Genomic DNA, 7,751 nt, shown 5'->3' with positions numbered 1-7,751 from the left:
TGTAACACAAGTTATAAATAGAACAATACACAATAATATATATCAAATTGAATTTTATTACGTATTTGCTACAACACAAGATGACATGAGTTTCTATAAGATTAATTTTATTATATTCAAGCTTGTATAATAATGTAACATATTAAAAATTACACAAGAAAGTAACATTATATTATTATACCAATGCATGAGATACTTCAAACAAACGATAATATAAAAAACTACAAACACAATACTCCCAAGCCTTGTACTATCATACCTAATATATACTTTTTGACTTTTTCTTAAATGGAATCTCATGAAGGTGCTTATAGCTGTATTTATAGATGAAAATGCAACTCAAATATTGGCACGTGTCATGTTGCTCAATTGAAAAGAATTTCATATAATTTTTTACTAACATTTACAAACTTTAATATTAAATTCTTAAGCATAAAGAATTAACTTTAGACATCTTTATCTAAGTTTTCACTCATCTAATATTCTACATGGGCCAATCCGGCCCATATTTTCGAGTAAAAGAAAATTATTAAAAAATAACATAGTCGTATACATGCAGAGACATATAACTACACGCATCATATGGCCACGCTGCGGAGAACAACGGTTTCAATAGTAAGACCAGGACCAAATCCAAAAAGCACACCCCAATCAAGTCCTTCTCCGGTGGTTTTAAGTCCTCTTTCAAGGGACTTCTTCCTCATCAAATCCATAATGAAGAATACACATGCACTTGACATGTTACCATAATTGCTAAGCACATCTCTAGTAGCTTTCATCTTCTCTGGCTTCAAATTCACCTTCTGCTCAACTTGGTCCAGAATTGCACGTCCACCAGGGTGTGCAATCCAAAATATTGAGTTATAATCAGATATACCCAACGGATCAAAAGCTTTACTGAGTGCTTCGTTGATGTTCTGCGAAATAATATCAGGAACACTCTTGTTAAGATAAAATGTAAGCCCAACTTCACGAAGGAGACCACCAATGGCTCCATGGCTGCCAGGGACAAGTTTTTGATCGGTCGAAACAAGCTCAAAGATAGGCTTCTCAACCTCTGGCACAGGATCAGAACCAATGATAATCGCAGCAGCTCCATCTGCAAATAATGCTTGCCCTACAAGACTATCCATGTCTGTGTCACTAGGACCACGGAAAGTGACTGCAGTATTCTCGGAACAAACGATAAGCACACAGGCATCCTTGTTGTTTTATGTAACACCCTACCATACAAAGTCTTATGCTTAAGTCATAATTCAGAGATGGCAAGGTATTACGACCTCTAAAACAAAAATTTAGTACGTATAGTAGTATGAATAATTGATTATAACTAGGAGCCTTTGAAGAAAAAGGGGTAAACAAAAACCGTAACTCGAAAACGCAACACTCCGAATGATAACGTAACGAGCAAAGGATAAGCTAGCGCAAGATCATATATATAAAGAGTGTCAAAAACGGGAATATCAAGACTCAAGATCCGGCTGCGAAGATAACCGGTCCGAGCATAATAATATATACATATAATAAAATAAGGAAACCCCAAAGGAAACCCAAAGGGACACAAATACATACAACCTATTCTCCAAAATCCCCTCTAGAAGGAGTCATCACAGTTTGTATTATTTAATGGAGATAAAAGTATCTAAACAAGATATATAACCCAAAACAGAGTCCCGAGAACAAAGGATCTTCGCTAATCCAGAAGTCTCCAGCATGCCTCAACGAGAAGCCTCGCGTCCTGCATCTGAAAACCACAAAATCCGCATGGGTGAGAACCAGAGGTCCCCAGCACGGTAACAGCTTCCACATATATAATACATAATAATAGAGGAAAGCCGAAGGCAATCCTAGAACTTCCTCCAGATAATATCAAAGCTTATAAACAAGCTAAACCGTAAGTGGCAACTGACTAAAGATTCTTCAGTCTAACTAATACTTCCCTTTCCAATTCCTTCAGACCTCCCAACCACCAGCAGGAGTATAATATAGCAAACACAGTTATATCAGACAAGAGATTTACAAATAGGAACAGATAAGGCATTTAGGCAATTAGCAAGTAATATGCAGTCAAATAGGCAATCTCAAACAATTCATGTAGTATGCTTATGATGCATGCCTGTCCCTAGTGGCTGATGATATCATCTGTCGGTTATAGAGCCAACCCGACAAGTCCTGGTAGCTAACCATTGGACTGTCCCTCTGTCGTGCATCCCCAACTCGAGTTATACTCATCATAAACTTGATCATAATCATGATCTATATCCATCACCCTCACTGGTGAATATTTATCCATCACCATCACTGGTGAATATTTATGGGGGCGAGCTCATCCGGGCCTTTCACAGTGCCCGGCCACACTTACGACATTGGGTTAACAGAGCTTCGAGTCTCAACCTGGAGCACATGGTGGCTAGCCATTGCTACTACCCAGGGAAACCCTCATCTCCAATGGTGGAAGTGCCAACATTCACAATTCATTCAACAGCATATATGCATTTATACTTAGCCATAAACATGGCTCCGCCGCCACACGGCATAATCCAGCCATCCGGCTCACGGTTAAATCCATAACCAGCCAATTCATTAACAATTATGGCCATTCGGCCCATGGCATAACAAGCACTTCCACCGCCATCCTCCACATCTCACATAATCATCTTTGATCCTCATGGATCATTCATTTTTCCCTTGCTTCACTCGCAAGTTACCACATTCACTAGCCCTTTTCCTCATGCTAGGCATATCATAATGATTTAAGACATAAGTGGTGAGATTGGAGGCTTAGAAGTATGAAGTTTGGCTTTTAAAACTCAAAAATCAACTTTGGGATGAAAACAGGGCCACGCGTACGCGCACTCCACGCGCACGCGTGGATGATGCTTTCTCGAAGAACGGCGCATACGCGCCAAGTGCGCCTACGCGCCAAGTGCGCCTACGCGCGAGGGGTCATTCTGCTAAAAATTTTCTAAGTTAAAAGCTGCAGAATTCACAGATTCAACCCCCAATCTTCCGACGGTCATAACTCTCTCATTTTAAATCATTTTTCACCCGTTCTTCGAACGGCATGGACATCCCGGATCTAATTTCATTTCTAAACAGAATTGGCAAAAATCAAAGATCCGTAGTCCAAGTTATTTCCCGTCAAAGTATGCCCAAAAACCATATTTTCATTCAAAACCACAAAGTGCCATTTTCAAAACAAGCCACTTTCAACTCTTTTCAAAATCAATTAAAACATGCCAATTTCATCCCTTTTCTTTGAAATCAATCAAAGTGTACCAAATTCAACAACAATCCATCCTCAACTCACGCATTGACATTTTACCAAAATTCTCAAAACTACCTCCAACCATTTTAACACTTCTCAATCAAAAGGCCAAAGGATAAACACAATATTATGTCATACATCCTTCTCATCCCAATTTCTAACAATATCAATTTCCAATCAACCATCATTATACATAATCATCATACTCACCAACAATATGGCACCACCCATCAATTCAACCTCAATCATTCATCAAGCATATATCACAACATGCATTTTCTCACATATCACACAATCAAGGCATCAATATTCATAATCACACATATAATCACATCATATATCTCAACCATTCCACAACATCATCAATTCAATGCCTATCTTAGGGCCTCTAGTCTAAGTATTTCCTACCACATTACATATTAGATACGGGAAACCGAAACCATACCTTAGCCGATTTCCCAAGCTCAACCGGAGCACTTCCAAACCACTTGTCCACAAGCTCTCAAGGTATCAACACCTCCAAGAACAGATTTTATCACACAAAACCCTCTTCCAAGCTTTCCAAAATCACCAATCAAGCTCCAATATTCACATATACACAACCTAAGCCACAATCATCATACCTATACACAACATCTCAATGCCCAAACCTCATAGAACAACAAATTACACTAGGGTTAAGAATCTTACCACACCCAAGGTCCAAAGAGACAATATTAACCTTCTCCTTCAAGAGAGTTGGGTCCTATAACATCAAAGAACCCAAAATCTCAACATTTTTACTCATGAAACTCGAAATCAAGGGCTGGAATTTCGAACAGTAAAACGTGGCTTACCTCAAGATTAATTGTATGGGTTTTGTAGAGCTCTCCGCGGTGAACGCGTGGCCGCAAACGGAGCGGCAATCGGAGCTCTAGATCAAAAGTTATGGTGGTTTGAAGATCAAGTGAGAGATAGAACTTGAGAGAGTGTTCTTCCCTCCATGGCCTCCATTTCAGCGTGTTTAGTGTCTCAAATGAGGAGAGAGAGTGCTGAAAACTAGGGTTTTGGTTTAGTTTAGTTGGGCCAAGGGCCCACTTTGGGTCCGGTTGGCCCGGTTTGGCCCGTTCGGTCCAATCTTGGTCCGATTTCTATAAAATTGGTACCGAAATTCTCGTCTCAATTTCCTCTATCATATTAAGCCATAAAAATAACATTTTTGGCTTTCTAGAATAAATTCTCATTTATGGGTTAATTAGCCGTTAATTAACCGGATCTTACATTTTCAGCCAAGTCCTTAGCCAAGCGAAGGACAGTTCCGCCAGCGAAGCAACCTTGGTGGTACATCATGTACCTCTTGACGCATGGGTTGAGCCCTAAGAGTACGATGAGTTCGTAATCAACGCCAGGCAACGCAACGCCGCTGGTGGTACAGAAGATCAAATGCGTGATCTTAGACATTGGCTGGCCCCATTCCTTGATGGCCTTGGTTGCAGCCTCTTTTCCAACCCTTGGTACCTCCCTGATCATCATGTCTTCCCTTGCATCCAACGACGATGCCTTGTATGCACACATGTTGGGGTTCTCTTTTAATATTTCTTCTGTTAAGTACATATGTCGGTTCTTGATCATTGTCCTCTCACCTAAAATGATATATAATTCACATCCATCAATACTCTTTTTCAAGTTTAAAACATCATTCACTTATATATAAAAAAAAATGGGTTTTTACATTTTAAATTCCGATCATTTTGCATATCAAACCTTTCAAGTTATTCATGTAGTGATTTAATTTAAACTTTCAGGTTTGATTTAAATAGTTTATCCAAATTTAATTATGGATATAATGTATTAAATCTAGTTATATATGAGTAAATAAATAAGTATGTGAAAGATCAAGAAAGTATATATGACAAGAATAAATTTGTGTATGTTTAGGAACATAGGGAAATAGTAACTTGTTAAGTAGTTATTGTTGTTATTATGAGTTGGATATATATCATATTATGGTACACGGTATAATATGTTAATTGTTATGTATCAATAATTAATATCAAAGTAAAATGATGAATTTTAGGTTGATAAATAGTAAATTAAACAACATTAAAATATTTGATAACAATACTTACAAATACGTTGGAATTTTTTCTTTAAGTCGGTCATGTGTTCGCTATTGGTTACTCTGAAATAATAATCTGCATATGTACTCTGATTAACACAATTTGGTGGATTCGCTGTACCAATCGCCAACACGGTTGCTGGGCCTTCTGCCCTTTGTTGAACCTTGCGGATGTCATTCACAGCCACCATGTTTTCTTAGCTAAGTTCTTTGGGATAGCTATAAGCTCAGATATGTTCTTTGGAAAAACAAATGTATTTTGATTTGATGAAGACTTAGGCAGGGGGTGGGGGATATTTATATGCTTGAGAGTAGGGGCATATGTGGAATTAAATGGATATAGAAAACGTGCTCATCAACTCAAAAGTGTCGTGATAGTGACAACGATTATTATTTATTTAGTTAACTTCAAAAATGATGTTCTCAAAGAATAACTTCGAAAACGATGTTCTCTGACTTTGAAAGGATAAACCCGCTGCAATTCTGGACCAATAATTTGGAGGCTCGGGGAGGAAATTTCTATTAGGGGACATCACTCTCTTATTCAGTGATTTATTGGAGAAATTTTTTATTGCCTTCTATTTTTTATATTTTAATTTTATTTGTATATTATTTATGCTTTCAATTATCTATTATTTATTATCTGTTATCTATTTTTTATTATATATAATATAAATGTAAACATATTTAGTGTATAATCTTTTATTCTTAAAATATCTTTAGTATATAAATTTATTAAAAGAAATTTGTACTTTCTAAATTTTATTTCTAAGTTTTATTTTCTAAGATATCTTTTATTATATATAATGTATATAAAATAATATTTTGTTAATTCTAAAACTAAAATATAAGACCCCTTAAAATTTAGAGAGTGTAAAATACTTAATTACCATCTAGGCTAATATATATCATATTTATTATTAGAAAGCCACTCAGATAAAGACGCTTAAAACATCTTTTTTTAAAGATATTTTTAAGTAATTAAAATTCAATACATATAATTTATTAAATCAAGTTATTTTTATCAAAATTAGATCAGATATTTTGATTTGGCCAAAAAATCGGTAAACTATACTTTGAATCGGTCTAAATTAATATTTTTTTATAAAAATAACTACAATAACCCTATTTATAAAAAATGACTAAAATACTCTTAATATTATTATTATTATTATTATCATCATCATCATCATCATCATCATCATCATCATCATCATCATCATCATCATCATCATCATCATCATCATCATCATCATCATCATCATCATCATCATCATCATCATCATTATTATTATTATTATTATTTTAAAAATCTAAATTCTAATCATTTTCTTTTCTTTATGCCGTTATAAGGTTAGATTTAGGGTTTTAAAAATTAATATATTTACATATATAATAAGAATATTTTAGTCGTTTTCTATAATAGGATTATTGTAGTCATTTTTTAAAATAAAAAAATATTAATTTAGGTCGGTTCAAGGTTTAGCTTATCGATTTTTTGGACAAATCAATTTGTCTAATCTAAATTTGAGAAAAATAATACAGTTTAATAGATTATATGTATTAAATTTTAATTATTAAAAAATATTTTTAAAAAAAGATATTTTAAGTATCTTTGTCTGACTTCCTTATTGTTATTCTATATATTTAATGAATAACACATTAATTAATACACTAATGATTACATATGTTACATTAATTAATATTTAGGTATTTTCTCGAATATTAATTTTTATCAATTATTTAGCGAATCGAAAATGTTTACGATATACTTATACGGGTTTATTTCTTTATATATTTATAGTACCTATTCACAAAACTATATTATTATTTTTTTTCGATCTAAAAATAAATGACCATTTGTATTCATAAAAGATGAAAACGCTGACATATATACCCACACTAAATCAAAACTAAACTTGTATCCACGCAAAATACTTTCCGTGTAATAAAAGTACTCTGTTTTTATAAGTGATGTTATCACTTTTATATAAATTTCATTATTAAAATTAAACATGATGTAGTTGGACTGGGTGTGTGAGGAGTTTGGTGAAGGACAGTGGAGTCTACCACCATATATGAGTCTGCTGGTCTTATTTAATTGACTATATTAGATGAGTTTAGTAGATGAATTTACTAAGATGGCGGCAACCATATTTGATTAAGATATATAGCATGTCAATGCAAAACATATTTGACTAAGATATTCCACTATTTATGTCCACATCAGCATGCAATAATACATCTCCGCTAGTGTATGTATATAAGAAGCATATGTTGTTCTTTTCTATATATATATATTCTTGTTGAGAATTATAGGTAAACGGAAAATAACATAATTGAATATAGAAGACTCATAAAATACTCTTTAAATTTTAAAAGAAA

General features: G+C 34.3%; 1 pseudogene across 1 annotated transcript; it reads right to left on the bottom strand.

Moving 5' to 3' along the window:
- Window positions 1-361: 361 nt before the first annotated feature.
- LOC107638925 (stilbene synthase 3-like) lies at window positions 362-5,618 on the bottom strand (annotated as a pseudogene). The gene is made up of 3 exons (XR_015880556.1): window positions 5,377-5,618; window positions 4,529-4,890; window positions 362-1,223 (listed from the first exon to the last, which is right to left on the bottom strand). The product of XR_015880556.1 is annotated as a stilbene synthase 3-like (transcript).
- Between the last annotated feature and the right edge of the window lie 2,133 nt (window positions 5,619-7,751).

The sequence above is a fragment of the Arachis ipaensis genome, chromosome B4 (assembly GCF_059453495.1).
Source record: "Arachis ipaensis isolate K30076 ecotype BB chromosome B4, ASM5945349v1, whole genome shotgun sequence".
NCBI lineage: Eukaryota > Viridiplantae > Streptophyta > Magnoliopsida > Fabales > Fabaceae > Arachis > Arachis ipaensis.
Note: the sequence above shows the minus strand (reverse complement) of the source record. Positions and strands in the feature narration are given on the sequence as shown.